General features: G+C 38.0%; 14 non-coding genes across 14 annotated transcripts; all 14 read right to left on the minus strand.

Moving 5' to 3' along the window:
- Nucleotides 1-3,293: 3,293 nt before the first annotated feature.
- On the minus strand, nt 3,294-3,366 carry TRNAK-UUU (transfer RNA lysine (anticodon UUU)). Its single transcript has one exon. It is a non-coding gene; the product is annotated as a tRNA-Lys (tRNA).
- Nucleotides 3,367-4,179: 813 nt separating this feature from the next.
- Nucleotides 4,180-4,252, minus strand: TRNAK-UUU (transfer RNA lysine (anticodon UUU)). The gene has a single exon. It is a non-coding gene; the product is annotated as a tRNA-Lys (tRNA).
- Nucleotides 4,253-5,066: 814 nt separating this feature from the next.
- Nucleotides 5,067-5,139, minus strand: TRNAK-UUU (transfer RNA lysine (anticodon UUU)). Its single transcript has one exon. It is a non-coding gene; the product is annotated as a tRNA-Lys (tRNA).
- An 807-nt stretch (nt 5,140-5,946) lies between these two features.
- Nucleotides 5,947-6,019, minus strand: TRNAK-CUU (transfer RNA lysine (anticodon CUU)). The gene has a single exon. It is a non-coding gene; the product is annotated as a tRNA-Lys (tRNA).
- Nucleotides 6,020-6,235: 216 nt separating this feature from the next.
- Nucleotides 6,236-6,308, minus strand: TRNAK-UUU (transfer RNA lysine (anticodon UUU)). Its single transcript has one exon. It is a non-coding gene; the product is annotated as a tRNA-Lys (tRNA).
- A 1,701-nt stretch (nt 6,309-8,009) lies between these two features.
- TRNAK-UUU (transfer RNA lysine (anticodon UUU)) lies at nt 8,010-8,082 on the minus strand. The gene has a single exon. It is a non-coding gene; the product is annotated as a tRNA-Lys (tRNA).
- Nucleotides 8,083-8,889: 807 nt separating this feature from the next.
- On the minus strand, nt 8,890-8,962 carry TRNAK-CUU (transfer RNA lysine (anticodon CUU)). Its single transcript has one exon. It is a non-coding gene; the product is annotated as a tRNA-Lys (tRNA).
- Nucleotides 8,963-9,178: 216 nt separating this feature from the next.
- On the minus strand, nt 9,179-9,251 carry TRNAK-UUU (transfer RNA lysine (anticodon UUU)). The gene has a single exon. It is a non-coding gene; the product is annotated as a tRNA-Lys (tRNA).
- A 1,695-nt stretch (nt 9,252-10,946) lies between these two features.
- On the minus strand, nt 10,947-11,019 carry TRNAK-UUU (transfer RNA lysine (anticodon UUU)). The gene has a single exon. It is a non-coding gene; the product is annotated as a tRNA-Lys (tRNA).
- Nucleotides 11,020-11,826: 807 nt separating this feature from the next.
- TRNAK-CUU (transfer RNA lysine (anticodon CUU)) lies at nt 11,827-11,899 on the minus strand. The gene has a single exon. It is a non-coding gene; the product is annotated as a tRNA-Lys (tRNA).
- A 216-nt stretch (nt 11,900-12,115) lies between these two features.
- TRNAK-UUU (transfer RNA lysine (anticodon UUU)) lies at nt 12,116-12,188 on the minus strand. The gene has a single exon. It is a non-coding gene; the product is annotated as a tRNA-Lys (tRNA).
- Nucleotides 12,189-14,172: 1,984 nt separating this feature from the next.
- On the minus strand, nt 14,173-14,245 carry TRNAK-UUU (transfer RNA lysine (anticodon UUU)). Its single transcript has one exon. It is a non-coding gene; the product is annotated as a tRNA-Lys (tRNA).
- A 4,053-nt stretch (nt 14,246-18,298) lies between these two features.
- On the minus strand, nt 18,299-18,371 carry TRNAK-UUU (transfer RNA lysine (anticodon UUU)). Its single transcript has one exon. It is a non-coding gene; the product is annotated as a tRNA-Lys (tRNA).
- Nucleotides 18,372-18,587: 216 nt separating this feature from the next.
- On the minus strand, nt 18,588-18,660 carry TRNAK-UUU (transfer RNA lysine (anticodon UUU)). The gene has a single exon. It is a non-coding gene; the product is annotated as a tRNA-Lys (tRNA).
- Between the last annotated feature and the right edge of the window lie 1,897 nt (nt 18,661-20,557).

The raw sequence follows: 20,557 nt of genomic DNA on the forward strand, positions 1-20,557 counted from the left end.
TGAAACATTGGCTTTACCTATGTTTACTTAGAAACATAAGGTAAGAAACATATCTGTTCGACTCAAGGTGTAATGTTTAAAATTCATCAATGCTAACTTAACGCCATAAACAATTGCTGAATCCTGGAATGATGTGCCTGTTTCACAAATTCCATTTGAAAAGAAATGTACAGTAAACATACTTAGCTGGAAACTTTGCCTGTACCAAGTGGTATTAAGAAACAGTGATTTGACAGGAACAAGTCCATGTTTACTAGAAGGACTAGTGATTAAAATGATCAGCGATTAAAATGATCAACTTGTATATGCTGCACATGGTTTTGAAAACTCTACATTTTAACAAAGTATAAATCAAACAAAAACAACACCCGAACAGGGACTTGAACCCTGGACCCTCAGATTAAAAGTCTGATGCTCTACCGACTGAGCTATCCGGGCTCTTACTTTGTGTCTCTGGGGAAAAAAAAAACAGTTTATGAAAGAAGCAGAACCTTCCTTTCATCATTTCTAATATCTTTTTTTCTCAAACATTTATAAAGAAAGACATTGCAACAGTGTCCATTTTACAGTGACGTCATAAAGCAGATTCATATTTAGGCATGACTAAAAACTACATGTTTAGCTTGAGTTGTGGACATCCAACGTTCTCTTCTATTCTACAACATATCGCCTATTCTGGGTTCCGTGTATAAAATGGGAAAACAAACACAAAAAAAGAGGCGTGATCTATGATCAGGAAAAATGCTCCCCTGCCGACAGTGTTGGTGTTTAATATTCCTCAATGTTAGTTTTACTCAATACACCAATGTAGCAATTTGGTATGATGTGACAGTTTTTATAAATTACATTCTAAAATGAAAGGATAGCAAAAGCAATTTGCTTGAAACATTGGCTTTACCTATGTTTACTTAGAAACATAAGGTAAGAAACATATCTGTTCGACTCAAGGTGTAATGTTTAAAATTCATCAATGCTAACTTAACGCCATAAACAATTGCTGAATCTTGGAATGATGTGCCTGTTTCACATATTCCATTTGAAAAGAAATGTACAGTAAACATACTTAGCTGGAAACTTTGCCTGTACCAAGTGGTATTAAGAAACAGTGATTTGACAGGAACAAGTCCATGTTTACTAGAAGGACTAGTGATTAAAATGATCAGCGATTAAAATGATCAACTTGTATATGCTGCACATAGTTTTAAAAACTCTACATTTTAACAAAGTATAAATCAAACAAAAACAACGCCTGAACAGGGACTTGAACCCTGGACCCACAGATTAAAAGTCTGATGCTCTACCGACTGAGCTATCCGGGCTCTTACTTTGTGCCTCTGGGGAAAAAAAAACAGTTTATAAAAGAAGCAGAACCTTCCTTTCATCATTTCTAATATCTTTTTTTCTCAAAGATTTATAAAGAAAGACATTGCAACTGTGTCCATTTTACAGTGACGTCATAAAGCAGATTGAAATTTAGGCATGACTAAAAACTACATGTTTAGCTTGAGTTGTGGACATCCAACGTTCTCTTCTATTCTACAACATATCGCCTATTCTGCGTTCCGTGAATAAAATGGGAAAACAAACACAAAAAAAGAGGCGTGATCTATGATCAGGAAAAATGCTCCCCTGCCGACAGTGTTGGTGTTTAATATTCATCAATGTTAGTTTTACTCAATACACCAATGTAGCAATTTGGTATGATGTGACAGTTTTTATAAATTACATTCTAAAATGAAAGGATAGCAAAAGCAATTTGCTTGAAACATTGGCTTTACCTATGTTTACTTAGAAACATAAGGTAAGAAACATATCTGTTCGACTCAAGGTGTAATGTTTAAAATTCATCAATGCTAACTTAACGCCATAAACAATTGCTGAATCTTGGAATGATGTGCCTGTTTCACAAATTCCATTTGAAAAGAAATGTACAGTAAACATACTTAGCTGGAAACTTTGCCTGTACCAAGTGGTATTAAGAAACAGTGATTTGACAGGAACAAGTCCATGTTTACTAGAAGGACTAGTGATTAAAATGATCAGCGATTAAAATGATCAACTTGTATATGCTGCACATGGTTTTGAAAACTCTACATTTTAACAAAGTATAAATCAAACAAAAACATCACCCGAACAGGGACTTGAACCCTGGACCCTCAGATTAAAAGTCTGATGCTCTACCGACTGAGCTATCCGGGCTCTTACTTTGTGACTCTGGGGGAAAAAAAAACAGTTTATAAAAGAAGCAGAACCTTCCTTTCATCATTTTCATCAGTGATTTGACAGGAACAAGTCCATGTTTACTAGAAGGACTAGTGATTAAAATGATCAGCGATTAAAATGATCAACTTGAATATGCTGCACATGGTTTTGAAAACTCTACATTTTAACAAAGTATAAATCAAACAAAAACAACGCCCGAACAGGGACTTGAACCCTGGACTCTCAGAGTCTGATGCTCTACCGACTGAGCTATCCGGGCTCTTACTTTGTGCCTCTGGGAACAAAAAAACAGTTTATAAAAGAAGCAGAACCTTCCTTTCATCATTTCTAATATCTTTTTTTCTCAAACATTTATAAAGAAAGACATTGCAACAGTGTCCATTTTACAGTGACGTGATAAAGCAGATTGAAATTTAGGCATGACTAAAAACTACATGTTTAGCTTGAGTTGAGGACATCCAACGTTCTCTTCTATTTTACAACAAATCGCCTTTTCTGCGTTCCGTGAATAAAATGGGAAAACAAACAGTAAAAAAGAGGCGTGAACTATGATCAGGAAAAATGCTCCCCTGCCGACAGTGTTGGTGTTTAATATTCATCAATGTTAGTTTTACTCAATACACCAATGTAGCAATATTGTATGATGTGACAGTTTTTATAAATTACATTCTAAAATGAAAGGATAGCAAAAGCAATTTGCTTGAAACGTTGGCTTTACCTACAGTATGTTTACTTAGAAACATAAGGTAAGAAACATATCTGTTCGACTCAAGGTGTAATGTTTAAAATTCATCAATGCTAACTTAACGCCATAAAAATTGCTGAATCTTGGAATGATGTGCCTGTTTCACAATTTCCATTTGAAAAGAAATGTACAGTAAACATACTTAGCTGGAAACTTTGCCTGTACCAAGTGGTATTAAGAAACAGTGATTTGACAGGAACAAGTCCATGTTTACTAGAAGGACTAGTGATTAAAAGGATCAGCTATTAAAATGATCAACTTGTATATGCTGCACATGGTTTTGAAAACTCTACATTTTAACAAAGTATAAATCAAACAAAAACAACGCCCGAACAGGGACTTGAACCCTGGACCCTCAGATTAAAAGTCTGATGCTCTACCGACTGAGCTATCCGGGCTCTTATTTTGTGACTCTGGGGGAAAAAAAAACAGTTTATAAAAGAAGCAGAACCTTCCTTTCATCATTTCTAATATCTTTTTTTCTCAAACATTTATAAAGAAAGACATTGCAACAGTGTCCATTTTACAGTGACGTGATAAAGCAGATTGAAATTTAGGCATGACTAAAAACTACATGTTTAGCTTGAGTTGTGGACATCCAACGTTCTCTTCTATTCTACAACATATCGCCTATTCTGCGTTCCGTGAATAAAATGGGAAAACAAACACAAAAAAAGAGGCGTGATCTATGATCAGGAAAAATGCTCCCCTGCCGACAGTGTTGGTGTTTAATATTCATCAATGTTAGTTTTACTCAATACACCAATGTAGCAATATTGTATGATGTGACAGTTTTTATAAATTACATTCTAAAATGAAAGGATAGCAAAAGCAATTTGCTTGAAACATTGGCTTTACCTACAGTATGTTTACTTAGAAACATAAGGTAAGAAACATATCTGTTCAACTCAAGGTGTAATGTTTAAAATTCATCAATGCTAACTTAACGCCATAAACAATTGCTGAATCTTGGAATGATGTGCCTGTTTCACAAATTCCATTTGAAAAGAAATGTACAGTAAACATACTTAGCTGGAAACTTTGCCTGTACCAAGTGGTATTAAGAAACAGTGATTTGACAGGAACAAGTCCATGTTTACTAGAAGGACTAGTGATTAAAATGATCAGCTATTAAAATGATCAACTTGTATATGCTGCACATGGTTTTGAAAACTCTACATTTTAACAAAGTATAAATCAAACATAAACAACGCCCAAACAGGGACTTGAACCCTGGACCTTCAGATTAAAAGTCTGATGCTCTACCGACTGAGCTATCCGGGCTCTTACTTTGTGCCTCTGGGGGGAAAAAAAAACAGTTTATAAAAGAAGAAGAACCTTCCTTTCATCATTTCTAATATCTTTTTTTCTCAAACATTTATAAAGAAAGACATTGCAACACTGTCCATTTTACAGTGACGTGATAAAGCAGATTGAAATTTAGACATGACCAAAAACTACATGTTTAGCTTGAGTTGTGGACATCCAACGTTCTCTTCTATTCTACAACATATCGCCTATTCTGCGTTCCGTGAATAAAACGGGAAAACAAACACAAAAAAAGAGGCGTGATCTATGATCAGGAAAAATGCTCCCCTGCCGACAGTGTTGGTGTTTAATATTCATCAATGTTAGTTTTACTCAATACACCAATGTAGCAATATTGTATGATGTGACAGTTTTTATAAATTACATTCTAAAATGAAAGGATAGCAAAAGCAATTTGCTTGAAACGTTGGCTTTACCTACAGTATGTTTACTTAGAAACATAAGGTAAGAAACATATCTGTTCGACTCAAGGTGTAATGTTTAAAATTCATCAATGCTAACTTAACGCCATAAACAATTGCTGAATCTTGGAATGATGTGCCTGTTTCACAAATTCCATTTGAAAAGAAATGTACAGTAAACATACTTAGCTGGAAACTTTGCCTGTACCAAGTGGTATTAAGAAACAGTGATTTGACAGGAACAAGTCCATGTTTACTAGAAGGACTAGTGATTAAAATGATCAGCGATTAAAATGAACAACTTGTATATGCTGCACATAGTTTTAAAAACTCTACATTTTAACAAAGTATAAATCAAACAAAAACAACGCCCGAACAGGGACTTGAACCCTGGACCCTCAGATTAAAAGTCTGATGCTCTACCGACTGAGCTATCCGGGCTCTTACTTTGTGCCTCTGGGGAAAAAAAAACAGTTTATAAAAGAAGCAGAACCTTCCTTTCATCATTTCTAATATCTTTTTTTCTCAAACATTTATAAAGAAAGACATTGCAACCGTGTCCATTTTACAGTGACGTCATAAAGCAGATTCAAATTTAGACATGACCAAAAACTACATGTTTAGCTTGAGTTGTGGACATCCAACGTTCTCTTCTATTCTACAACATATCGCCTATTCTGGGCTCCGTGAATAAAACGGGAAAACAAACACAAAAAAAGAGGCGTGATCTATGATCAGGAAAAATGCTCCCCTGAAGACAGTGTTGGTGTTTAATATTCATCTAAGTTAGTTTTACTCAATACACCAATGTAGCAATATTGTATGATGTGACAGTTTTTATAAATTACATTCTAAAATGAAAGGATAGCAAAAGCAATTTGCTTGAAACATTGGCTTTACCTATGTTTACTTAGAAACATAAGGTAAGAAACATATCTGTTCGACTCAAGGTGTAATGTTTAAAATTCATCAATGCTAACTTAACGCCATAAACAATTGCTGAATCTTGGAATGATGTGCCTGTTTCACAAATTCCATTTGAAAAGAAATGTACAGTAAACATACTTAGCTGGAAACTTTGCCTGTACCAAGTGGTATTAAGAAACAGTGATTTGACAGGAACAAGTCCATGTTTACAAGAAGGACAAGTGATTAAAATGATCAGCGATTAAAATGATCAACTTGTATATGCAGCACATGGTTTTGAAAACTCTACATTTTAACAAAGTATAAATCAAACAAAAACAACGCCCGAACAGGGACTTGAACCCTGGACCCTCAGATTAAGAGTCTGATGCTCTACCGACTGAGCTATCCGGGCTCTTATTTTGTGACTCCGGAGGAAAAAAAACCAGTTTATACAAGAAGCAGAACCTTCCTTTCATCATTTTCATCAGTGATTTGACAGGAACAAGTCCATGTTTACTAGAAGGACTAGTGATTGAAATGATCAGCTATTAAAATGATCAACTTGTATATGCTGCACATGGGTTTGAAAACTCTACATTTTAACAAAGTATAAATCAAACATAAACAACGCCCGAACAGGGACTTGAACCCTGGACCCTCAGATTAAAAGTCTGATGCTCTACCGACTGAGCTATCCAGGCTCTTACTTTGTGCCTCTGGGGGGGAAAAAAAACAGTTTATAAAAGAAGCAGAACCTTCCTTTCATCATTTCTAATATCTTTTTTTCTCAAACATTTATAAAGAAAGACATTGCAACAGTGTCCATTTTACAGTGACGTGACAAAGCAGATTGAAATTTAGGCATGACTAAAAACTACATGTTTAGCTTGAGTTGTGGACATCCAACGTTCTCTTCTATTCTACAACATATCGCCTATTCTGCGTTCCGTGAATAAATTGGGAAAACAAACACAAAAAAAGAGGCGTGATCTATGATCAGGAAAAATACTCCCCTGCCGACAGTGTTGGTGTTTAATATTCATCAATGTTAGTTTTACTCAATACACCAATGTAGCAATATTGTATGATGTAACAGTTTTTATAAATTACATTCTAAAATGAAAGGATAGCAAAAGCAATTTGCTTGAAACATTGGCTTTACCTACAGTATGTTTACTTAGAAACATAAGGTAAGAAACATATCTGTTCGACTCAAGGTGTAATGTTTAAAATTCATCAATGCTAACTTAACGCCATAAACAATTGCTGAATCTTGGAATGATGTGCCTGTTTCACAAATTCCATTTGAAAAGAAATGTACAGTAAACATACTTAGCTGGAAACTTTGCCTGTACCAAGTGGTATTAAGAAACAGTGATTTGACAGGAACAAGTCCATGTTTACTAGAAGGACTAGTGATTAAAATGATCAGCTATTAAAATGATCAACTTGTATATGCTGCACATGGTTTTGAAAACTCTACATTTTAACAAAGTATAAATCAAACATAAACAACGCCCAAACAGGGACTTGAACCCTGGACCCTCAGATTAAAAGTCTGATGCTCTACCGACTGAGCTATCCGGACTCTTACTTTGTACCTCTGGGGGAAAAAAAAAACAGTTTATAAAAGAAGAAGAACCTTCCTTTCATCATTTCTAATATCTTTTTTTCTCAAACATTTATAAAGAAAGACATTGCAACAGTGTCCATTTTACAGTGACGTGATAAAGTAGATTGAAATTTAGACATGACCAAAAACTACATGTTTAGCTTGAGTTGTGGACATCCAACGTTCTCTTCTATTCTACAACATATCGCCTATTCTGCGTTCCGTGAATAAAACGGGAAAACAAACACAAAAAAAGAGGCGTGATCTATGATCAGGAAAAATGCTCCCCTGCCGACAGTGTTGGTGTTTAATATTCATCAATGTTAGTTTTACTCAATACACCAATGTAGCAATATTGTATGATGTGACAGTTTTTATAAATTACATTCTAAAATGAAAGGATAGCAAAAGCAATTTGCTTGAAACGTTGGCTTTACCTACAGTATGTTTACTTAGAAACATAAGGTAAGAAACATATCTGTTCGACTCAAGGTGTAATGTTTAAAATTCATCAATGCTAACTTAACGCCATAAACAATTGCTGAATCTTGGAATGATGTGCCTGTTTCACAAATTCCATTTGAAAAGAAATGTACAGTAAACATACTTAGCTGGAAACTTTGCCTGTACCAAGTGGTATTAAGAAACAGTGATTTGACAGGAACAAGTCCATGTTTACTAGAAGGACTAGTGATTAAAATGATCAGCGATTAAAATGAACAACTTGTATATGCTGCACATAGTTTTAAAAACTCTACATTTTAACAAAGTATAAATCAAACAAAAACAACGCCCGAACAGGGACTTGAACCCTGGACCCTCAGATTAAAAGTCTGATGCTCTACCGACTGAGCTATCCGGGCTCTTACTTTGTGCCTCTGGGGAAAAAAAAACAGTTTATAAAAGAAGCAGAACCTTCCTTTCATCATTTCTAATATCTTTTTTTCTCAAACATTTATAAAGAAAGACATTGCAACCGTGTCCATTTTACAGTGACGTCATAAAGCAGATTCAAATTTAGACATGACCAAAAACTACATGTTTAGCTTGAGTTGTGGACATCCAACGTTCTCTTCTATTCTACAACATATCGCCTATTCTGGGCTCCGTGTATAAAATGGGAAAACAAACACAAAAAAAGAGGCGTGATCTATGATCAGGAAAAATGCTCCCCTGAAGACAGTGTTGGTGTTTAATATTCATCTAAGTTAGTTTTACTCAATACACCAATGTAGCAATATTGTATGATGTGACAGTTTTTATAAATTACATTCTAAAATGAAAGGATAGCAAAAGCAATTTGCTTGAAACATTGGCTTTACCTATGTTTACTTAGAAACATAAGGTAAGAAACATATCTGTTCGACTCAAGGTGTAATGTTTAAAATTCATCAATGCTAACTTAACGCCATAAACAATTGCTGAATCTTGGAATGATGTGCCTGTTTCACAAATTCCATTTGAAAAGAAATGTACAGTAAACATACTTAGCTGGAAACTTTGCCTGTACCAAGTGGTATTAAGAAACAGTGATTTGACAGGAACAAGTCCATGTTTACAAGAAGGACAAGTGATTAAAATGATCAGCGATTAAAATGATCAACTTGTATATGCAGCACATGGTTTTGAAAACTCTACATTTTAACAAAGTATAAATCAAACAAAAACAACGCCCGAACAGGGACTTGAACCCTGGACCCTCAGATTAAGAGTCTGATGCTCTACCGACTGAGCTATCCGGGCTCTTATTTTGTGACTCCGGAGGAAAAAAAACCAGTTTATACAAGAAGCAGAACCTTCCTTTCATCATTTTCATCAGTGATTTGACAGGAACAAGTCCATGTTTACTAGAAGGACTAGTGATTGAAATGATCAGCTATTAAAATGATCAACTTGTATATGCTGCACATGGGTTTGAAAACTCTACATTTTAACAAAGTATAAATCAAACATAAACAACGCCCGAACAGGGACTTGAACCCTGGACCCTCAGATTAAAAGTCTGATGCTCTACCGACTGAGCTATCCAGGCTCTTACTTTGTGCCTCTGGGGGGAAAAAAAACAGTTTATAAAAGAAGCAGAACCTTCCTTTCATCATTTCTAATATCTTTTTTTCTCAAACATTTATAAAGAAAGACATTGCAACAGTGTCCATTTTACAGTGACGTGATAAAGCAGATTGAAATTTAGGCATGACTAAAAACTACATGTTTAGCTTGAGTTGTGGACATCCAACGTTCTCTTCTATTCTACAACATATCGCCTATTCTGCGTTCCGTGAATAAATTGGGAAAACAAACACAAAAAAAGAGGCGTGATCTATGATCAGGAAAAATACTCCCCTGCCGACAGTGTTGGTGTTTAATATTCATCAATGTTAGTTTTACTCAATACACCAATGTAGCAATATTGTATGATGTAACAGTTTTTATAAATTACATTCTAAAATGAAAGGATAGCAAAAGCAATTTGCTTGAAACATTGGCTTTACCTACAGTATGTTTACTTAGAAACATAAGGTAAGAAACATATCTGTTCGACTCAAGGTGTAATGTTTAAAATTCATCAATGCTAACTTAACGCCATAAAAAATTGCTGAATCTTGGAATGATGTGCCTGTTTCACAAATTCCATTTGAAAAGAAATGTACAGTAAACATACTTAGCTGGAAACTTTGCCTGTACCAAGTGGTATTAAGAAACAGTGATTTGACAGGAACAAGTCCATGTTTACTAGAAGGACTAGTGATTAAAATGATCAGCTATTAAAATGATCAACTTGTATATGCTGCACATGGTTTTGAAAACTCTACATTTTAACAAAGTATAAATCAAACATAAACAACGCCCAAACAGGGACTTGAACCCTGGACCCTCAGATTAAAAGTCTGATGCTCTACCGACTGAGCTATCCGGACTCTTACTTTGTACCTCTGGGGGAAAAAAAAAACAGTTTATAAAAGAAGAAGAACCTTCCTTTCATCATTTCTAATATCTTTTTTTCTCAAACATTTATAAAGAAAGACATTGCAACAGTGTCCATTTTACAGTGACGTGATAAAGTAGATTGAAATTTAGGCATGACTAAAAACTACATGTTTAGCTTGAGTTGTGGACATCCAACGTTCTCTTCTATTCTACAACATATCGCCTATTCTGCGTTCCGTGAATAAAATGGGAAAACAAACACAAAAAAAGAGGCGTGATCTATGATCAGGAAAAATGCTCCCTTGCCGACAGTGTTGGTGTTTAATATTCATCAATGTTAGTTTTACTCAATACACCAATGTAGCAATATTGTATGATGTGACAGTTTTTATAAATTACATTCTAAAATGAAAGGATAGCAAAAGCAATTTGCTTGAAACATTGGCTTTACCTATGTTAACTTAGAAACATAAGGTAAGAAACATATCTGTTCGACTCAAGGTGTAATGTTTAAAATTCATCAATGCTAACTTAACGCCATAAACAATTGCTGAATCTTGGAATGATGTGCCTGTTTCACAAATTCCATTTGAAAAGAAATGTACAGTAAACATACTTAGCTGGAAACTTTGCCTGTACCAAGTGGTATTAAGAAACAGTGATTTGACAGGAACAAGTCCATGTTTACTAGAAGGACTAGTGATTAAAATGATCAGCGATTAAAATGAACAACTTGTATATGCTGCACATAGTTTTAAAAACTCTACATTTTAACAAAGTATAAATCAAACAAAAACAACGCCCGAACAGGGACTTGAACCCTGGACCCTCAGATTAAAAGTCTGATGCTCTACCGACTGAGCTATCCGGGCTCTTACTTTGTGCCTCTGGGGAAAAAAAAACAGTTTATAAAAGAAGCAGAACCTTCCTTTCAACATTTCTAATATCTTTTTTTCTCAAACATTTATAAAGAAAGACATTGCAACCGTGTCCATTTTACAGTGACGTCATAAAGCAGATTCAAATTTAGACATGACCAAAAACTACATGTTTAGCTTGAGTTGTGGACATCCAACGTTCTCTTCTATTCTACAACATATCGCCTATTCTGGGCTCCGTGTATAAAATGGGAAAACAAACACAAAAAAAGAGGCGTGATCTATGATCAGGAAAAATGCTCCCCTGAAGACAGTGTTGGTGTTTAATATTCATCTAAGTTAGTTTTACTCAATACACCAATGTAGCAATATTGTATGATGTGACAGTTTTTATAAATTACATTCTAAAATGAAAGGATAGCAAAAGCAATTTGCTTGAAACATTGGCTTTACCTATGTTTACTTAGAAACATAAGGTAAGAAACATATCTGTTCGACTCAAGGTGTAATGTTTAAAATTCATCAATGCTAACTTAACGCCATAAACAATTGCTGAATCTTGGAATGATGTGCCTGTTTCACAAATTCCATTTGAAAAGAAATGTACAGTAAACATACTTAGCTGGAAACTTTGCCTGTACCAAGTGGTATTAAGAAACAGTGATTTGACAGGAACAAGTCCATGTTTACAAGAAGGACAAGTGATTAAAATGATCAGCGATTAAAATGATCAACTTGTATATGCAGCACATGGTTTTGAAAACTCTACATTTTAACAAAGTATAAATCAAACAAAAACAACGCCCGAACAGGGACTTGAACCCTGGACCCTCAGAGTAAGAGTCTGATGCTCTACCGACTGAGCTATCCGGGCTCTTATTTTGTGACTCCGGAGGAAAAAAAACCAGTTTATACAAGAAGCAGAACCTTCCTTTCATCATTTTCATCAGTGATTTGACAGGAACAAGTCCATGTTTACTAGAAGGACTAGTGATTGAAATGATCAGCTATTAAAATGATCAACTTGTATATGCTGCACATGGGTTTGAAAACTCTACATTTTAACAAAGTATAAATCAAACATAAACAACGCCCGAACAGGGACTTGAACCCTGGACCCTCAGATTAAAAGTCTGATGCTCTACCGACTGAGCTATCCAGGCTCTTACTTTGTGCCTCTGGGGGGAAAAAAAACAGTTTATAAAAGAAGCAGAACCTTCCTTTCATCATTTCTAATATCTTTTTTTCTCAAACATTTATAAAGAAAGACATTGCAACAGTGTCCATTTTACAGTGACGTGATAAAGCAGATTGAAATTTAGGCATGACTAAAAACTACATGTTTAGCTTGAGTTGTGGACATCCAACGTTCTCTTCTATTCTACAACATATCGCCTATTCTGCGTTCCGTGAATAAATTGGGAAAACAAACACAAAAAAAGAGGCGTGATCTATGATCAGGAAAAATACTCCCCTGCCGACAGTGTTGGTGTTTAATATTCATCAATGTTAGTTTTACTCAATACACCAATGTAGCAATATTGTATGATGTAACAGTTTTTATAAATTACATTCTAAAATGAAAGGATAGCAAAAGCAATTTGCTTGAAACATTGGCTTTACCTACAGTATGTTTACTTAGAAACATAAGGTAAGAAACATATCTGTTCGACTCAAGGTGTAATGTTTAAAATTCATCAATGCTAACTTAACGCCATAAACAATTGCTGAATCTTGGAATGATGTGCCTGTTTCACAAATTCCATTTGAAAAGAAATGTACAGTAAACATACTTAGCTGGAAACTTTGCCTGTACCAAGTGGTATTAAGAAACAGTGATTTGACAGGAACAAGTCCATGTTTACTAGAAGGACTAGTGATTAAAATGATCAGCTATTAAAATGATCAACTTGTATATGCTGCACATGGTTTTGAAAACTCTACATTTTAACAAAGTATAAATCAAACATAAACAACGCCCAAACAGGGACTTGAACCCTGGACCCTCAGATTAAAAGTCTGATGCTCTACCGACTGAGCTATCCGGACTCTTACTTTGTACCTCTGGGGGAAAAAAAAAACAGTTTATAAAAGAAGAAGAACCTTCCTTTCATCATTTCTAATATCTTTTTTTCTCAAACATTTATAAAGAAAGACATTGCAACAGTGTCCATTTTACAGTGACGTGATAAAGTAGATTGAAATTTAGGCATGACTAAAAACTACATGTTTAGCTTGAGTTGTGGACATCCAACGTTCTCTTCTATTCTACAACATATCGCCTATTCTGCGTTCCGTGAATAAAATGGGAAAACAAACACAAAAAAAGAGGCGTGATCTATGATCAGGAAAAATGCTCCCTTGCCGACAGTGTTGGTGTTTAATATTCATCAATGTTAGTTTTACTCAATACACCAATGTAGCAATATTGTATGATGTGACAGTTTTTATAAATTACATTCTAAAATGAAAGGATAGCAAAAGCAATTTGCTTGAAACATTGGCTTTACCTATGTTAACTTAGAAACATAAGGTAAGAAACATATCTGTTCGACTCAAGGTGTAATGTTTAAAATTCATCAATGCTAACTTAACGCCACAAACAATTGCTGAATCTTGGAATGATGTGCCTGTTTCACAAATTCCATTTGAAAAGAAATGTACAGTAAAAATACTTAGCTGGAAACTTTGCCTGTACCAAGTGGTATTAAGAAACAGTGATTTGACAGGAACAAGTCCATGTTTACTAGAAGGACTAGTGATTAAAATGATCAGCGATTAAAATGATCAACTTGTATATGCTGCACATGGTTTTGAAAACTCTACATTTTAACAAAGTATAAATCAAACAAAAACATCACCCGAACAGGGACTTGAACCCTGGACCCTCAGATTAAAAGTCTGATGCTCTACCGACTGAGCTATCCGGGCTCTTATTTTGTGACTCTGGGGGAAAAAAAACCAGTTTATACAAGAAGCAGAACCTTCCTTTCATCATTTTCATCAGTGATTTGACAGGAACAAGTCCATGTTTACTAGAAGGACTAGTGATTGAAATGATCAGCTATTAAAATGATCAACTTGTATATGCTGCACATGGTTTTGAAAACTCTACATTTTAACAAAGTATAAATCAAACATAAACAACGCCCGAACAGGGACTTGAACCCTGGACCCTCAGATTAAAAGTCTGATGCTCTACCGACTGAGCTATCCGGGCTCTTACTTTGTGCATCTGGGAAAAAAAAAACCAGTTTATAAAAGAAGAAGAACCGTCCTTTCATCATTTCTAATATCTTTTTTTCTCAAACATTTATAAAGAAAGACATTGCAACAGTGTCCATTTTACAGTGACGTGATAAAGCAGATTGAAATTTAGGCATGACTAAAAACTACATGTTTAGCTTGAGTTGTGGACATCCAACGTTCTCTTCTATTCTACAACATATCGCCTATTCTGCGTTCCGTGAATAAAATGGGAAAACAAACACAAAAAAAGAGGCGTGATCTATGATCAGGAAAAATACTCCCCTGCCGACAGTGTTGGTGTTTAATATTCATCAATGTTAGTTTTACTCAATACACCAATGTAGCAATATTGTATGATGTGACAGTTTTTATAAATTACATTCTAAAATGAAAGGATAGCAAAAGCAATTTGCTTGAAACATTGGCTTTACCTATGTTTACTTAGAAACATAAGGTAAGAAACATATCTGTTCGACTCAAGGTGTAATGTTTAAAATTCATCAATGCTAACTTAACGCCATAAACAATTGCTGAATCTTGGAATGATGTGCCTGTTTCACAAATTCCATTTGAAAAGAAATGTACAGTAAACATATTTAGCTGGAAACTTTGCCTGTACCAAGTGGTATTAAGAAACAGTGATTTGACAGGAACAAGTCCATGTTTACTAGAAGGACTAGTGATTAAAATGATCAGCTATTAAAATGATCAACTTGTATATGCTGCACATGGTTTTGAAAACTCTACATTTTAACAAAGTATAAATCAAACAAAAACAACGCCCAAACAGGGACATGAACCCTGGACCCTCAGATTAAAAGTCTGATGCTCTACCGACTGAGCTATCCGGGCTCTTACTTCGTGCCTTTGGGGAAAAAAAAACAGTTTATAAAAGAAGCAGAACCTTCCTTTCATCATTTCTAATATCTTTTGAAGTGAAACTTCCTTAGTGGCACCTCATTCGTGATGGGGCAAAAATGGATTGTGGAGACAGAAATGAAACGGATGTGACGTCAGTGCTGGCAGTTGAGGCCGGGCTGTGTTCAACACTGACATCACACCCGCTCCACAAATCAGATGCGGCGGCGGCGGCGATAGCCGCCGGCGCCGCTCCTAACGGCTGCGGCTCCCCCCACATGGCTGATCACATATGCGGCGGCGGCGGCGGCGATAGCCGCCGGCGCCGCTCCTAACGGCCGCCATTCCCCCCGCACATCCGCTGCCAAGCCGCGCATGCTCAGTAATCATGGGGACTGGGGGAAAGCCACGCATGCGCAGAAGCGGTTGGCAGCGGCGCTGTTCCCCGCCCGCTGCCACGGCTGTTGACATGTGTTGCCGTTCCCCGTCTGCTGCCCGGGACAGCAGAGACCGCCCGACCGGGACAGCCCCCCCCCACCCTTTCCTAACCTGAATGGGATCTCCCTCCCAGCCCACACATGGGCCCGCCTAACTTCCACTACCGCTGCCATGCCGCGCATGCGCAGAAGCGGCTGGCAGCGGCGCCATTCAGCCCTCCAGTGACGTGGGCGTTTGCGGGCCCCCCAGGAAGCTGTGGTACAAAAACCGGGCGCAACCCGCGCGGACCCCCCCCCGGACCCCCCACACACTGACGGACCCCCCCGGACCCCCCACACACTGACGGACCCCCCCACACACTGACTGACCCCCCCAGACCCCCACACACACTGACTGACCCCCCCAGACCCCCACACACACTGACTGTCCCCCCCAGACCCCCACACATACTGACTGACCCCCCCCAGACCCCCACACACACTGACTGACCCCCCAGAGACCCACACACACTGACTGACCCCCCCAGACACACTGACTGACCCCCCCAGACCCCCACACACACTGACTGACCCCCCCAGACCCCCAAACACACTGACTGACCACCCCAGACCCCCACACACACTGACTGACCCCCCAGAGACCCACACACACTGACTGAACCCCCCAGACCCCCACACACACTGACTGACCCCCCCAGACCCCCGCACACACTGACTGACCCCCCCAGACCCCCACACACACTGACTGACCACCCCAGACCCCCACACACACTGACTGACCACCCCAGACCCCCACACACACTGACTGAACCCCCCAGACCCCCACACACACTGACTGAACCCCCCAGACCCCCACACACACTGACAGACCCCCACACACACTGCCTGACCCCCCCAGACCCCCACACACACACTGCCTGACCCCCCCCAGACCCCCACACACACTGCCTGACCCCCCCAGACCCCCACACACACACTGCCTGACCCCCCCCAGACCCCCACACACACTGACTGACCCCCCCAGACCCCCGCACACACTGACTGACCCCCCCAGACCCCCACACACACTGACTGACCACCCCAGACCCCCACACACACTGACTGACCACCCCAGACCCCCACACACACTGACTGAACCCCCCAGACCCCCACACACACTGACTGAACCCCCCAGACCCCCACACACACTGACTGAACCCCCCAGACCCCCACACACACTGACAGACCCCCACACACACTGCCTGACAACCCCAGACCCCCACACACACACTGCCTGACCCCCCCCAGACCCCCACACACACTGCCTGACCCCCCCAGACCCCCACACACACTGACCCCCCCAGAGCCCCACACACACTGACTGACCCCCCCAGACCCCCACACACTGACCCCCCCAGACCCCCACACACACTCACAGTCACACGCACACTCAGTCACACACACTCAGTCACACTCACACGCACACTCAGTCACACGTACACTCAGTCACACTCAGTCACACGCACACTCAGTCACACTCAGTCACACGCACACTCAGTCACACTCACAGTCAGACGCACACTCAGTCACACTCACAGTCAGACGCACACGCACAGTCAAACGCACACGCTCAGTCACACGCACACTCTCAGTCAAATGCACACGCTCAGTCACACGCACACTCTCAGTCACACGCACACTCAGTCACACGCACACTCTCAGTCACATGCACACTCTCAGTCACACGCACACTCTCAGTCACACGCACACTCTCAGTCACACGCACACTCTCAGTCACACGCACACTGTCACACGCGGAATTCACACTTAGTGCAAATAGCTAATACAGGGGATGTGTGCCGAGCACGCGCATTCTAAGTCAAATTTATTTGCGTTTTGTCATTGAGATTGTATTTTGATTTTTAATTAAAACATCACCAACACCAACACAAATACAATTTCTGTGACAAAAGTCAAAGAAGTTTCACTTACTATGCGCGTGCACAGCACACACAGCTTTTTTTTTCTCAAACATTTATAAAGAAAGACATTGCAACCGTGTCCATTTTACAGTGACGTCATAAAGCAGATTCAAATTTAGGCATGACTGGAAACTACATGTTTAGCTTGAGTTGTGGACATCCAACGTTCTCTTCTATTCTACAACATATCGCCTATTCTGCGTTCCGTGAATAAAATGGGAAAACAAACACAAAAAAAGAGGCGTGATCTATGATCAGGAAAAATGCTCCCCTGCCGACAGTGTTGGTGTTTAATATTCATCAATGTTAGTTTTACTCAATACACCAATGTAGCAATATTGTATGATGTGACAGTTTTTATAAATTACATTCTAAAATGAAAGGATAGCAAAAGCAATTTGCTTGAAACGTTGGCTTTACCTATGTTTACTTAGAAACATAAGGTAAGAAACATATCTGTTCGACTCAAGGTGTAATGTTTAAAATTCATCAATGCTAACTTAACGCCATAAAAAATTGCTGAATCTTGGAATGATGTGCCTGTTTCACAAATTCCATTTGAAAAGAAATGTACAGTAAACATACTTAGCTGGAAACTTTGCCTGTACCAAGTGGTATTAAGAAACAGTGATTTGACAGGAACAAGTCCATGTTTACTAGAAGGACTAGTGATTAAAATGATCAGCGATTAAAATGATCAACTTGTATATGCTGCACATGGTTTTGAAAACTCTACATTTTAACAAAGTATAAATCAAACAAAAACATCGCCCGAACAGGGACTTGAACCCTGGACCCTCAGATTAAAAGTCTGATGCTCTACCGACTGAGCTATCCGGGCTCTTATTTTGTGACTCCGGAGGAAAAAAAACCAGTTTATACAAGAAGCAGAACCTTCCTTTCATCATTTTCATCAGTGATTTGACAGGAACAAGTCCATGTTTACTAGAAGGACTAGTGATTGAAATGATCAGCTATTAAAATGATCAACTTGTATATGCTGCACATGGGTTTGAAAACTCTACATTTTAACAAAGTATAAATCAAACATAAACAACGCCCGAACAGGGACTTGAACCCTGGACCCTCAGATTAAAAGTCTGATGCTCTACCGACTGAGCTATCCAGGCTCTTACTTTGTGCCTCTGGGGGGAAAAAAAACAGTTTATAAAAGAAGCAGAACCTTCCTTTCATCATTTCTAATATCTTTTTTTCTCAAACATTTATAAAGAAAGACATTGCAACAGTGTCCATTTTACAGTGACGTGATAAAGCAGATTGAAATTTAGGCATGACTAAAAACTACATGTTTAGCTTGAGTTGTGGACATCCAACGTTCTCTTCTATTCTACAACATATCGCCTATTCTGCGTTCCGTGAATAAATTGGGAAAACAAACACAAAAAAAGAGGCGTGATCTATGATCAGGAAAAATACTCCCCTGCCGACAGTGTTGGTGTTTAATATTCATCAATGTTAGTTTTACTCAATACACCAATGTAGCAATATTGTATGATGTAACAGTTTTTATAAATTACATTCTAAAATGAAAGGATAGCAAAAGCAATTTGCTTGAAACATTGGCTTTACCTACAGTATGTTTACTTAGAAACATAAGGTAAGAAACATATCTGTTCGACTCAAGGTGTAATGTTTAAAATTCATCAATGCTAACTTAACGCCATAAACAATTGCTGAATCTTGGAATGATGTGCCTGTTTCACAAATTCCATTTGAAAAGAAATGTACAGTAAACATACTTAGCTGGAAACTTTGCCTGTACCAAGTGGTATTAAGAAACAGTGATTTGACAGGAACAAGTCCATGTTTACTAGAAGGACTAGTGATTAAAATGATCAGCTATTAAAATGATCAACTTGTATATGCTGCACATGGTTTTGAAAACTCTACATTTTAACAAAGTATAAATCAAACATAAACAACGCCCAAACAGGGACTTGAACCCTGGACCCTCAGATTAAAAGTCTGATGCTCTACCGACTGAGCTATCCGGACTCTTACTTTGTACCTCTGGGGGGAAAAAAAAACAGTTTATAAAAGAAGAAGAACCTTCCTTTCATCATTTCTAATATCTTTTTTTCTCAAACATTTATAAAGAAAGACATTGCAACAGTGTCCATTTTACAGTGACGTGATAAAGTAGATTGAAATTTAGGCATGACTAAAAACTACATGTTTAGCTTGAGTTGTGGACATCCAACGTTCTCTTCTATTCTACAACATATCGCCTATTCTGCGTTCCGTGAATAAAATGGGAAAACAAACACAAAAAAAGAGGCGTGATCTATGATCAGGAAAAATGCTCCCTTGCCGACAGTGTTGGTGTTTAATATTCATCAATGTTAGTTTTACTCAATACACCAATGTAGCAATATTGTATGATGTGACAGTTTTTATAAATTACATTCTAAAATGAAAGGATAGCAAAAGCAATTTGCTTGAAACATTGGCTTTACCTATGTTAACTTAGAAACATAAGGTAAGAAACATATCTGTTCGACTCAAGGTGTAATGTTTAAAATTCATCAATGCTAACTTAACGCCACAAACAATTGCTGAATCTTGGAATGATGTGCCTGTTTCACAAATTCCATTTGAAAAGAAATGTACAGTAAAAATACTTAGCTGGAAACTTTGCCTGTACCAAGTGGTATTAAGAAACAGTGATTTGACAGGAACAAGTCCATGTTTACTAGAAGGACTAGTGATTAAAATGATCAGCGATTAAAATGATCAACTTGTATATGCTGCACATGGTTTTGAAAACTCTACATTTTAACAAAGTATAAATCAAACAAAAACATCACCCGAACAGGGACTTGAACCCTGGACCCTCAGATTAAAAGTCTGATGCTCTACCGACTGAGCTATCCGGGCTCTTATTTTGTGACTCTGGGGGAAAAAAAACCAGTTTATACAAGAAGCAGAACCTTCCTTTCATCATTTTCATCAGTGATTTGACAGGAACAAGTCCATGTTTACTAGAAGGACTAGTGATTGAAATGA

Source organism: Ascaphus truei, chromosome 10, assembly GCF_040206685.1.
Source record: "Ascaphus truei isolate aAscTru1 chromosome 10, aAscTru1.hap1, whole genome shotgun sequence".
NCBI lineage: Eukaryota > Metazoa > Chordata > Amphibia > Anura > Ascaphidae > Ascaphus > Ascaphus truei.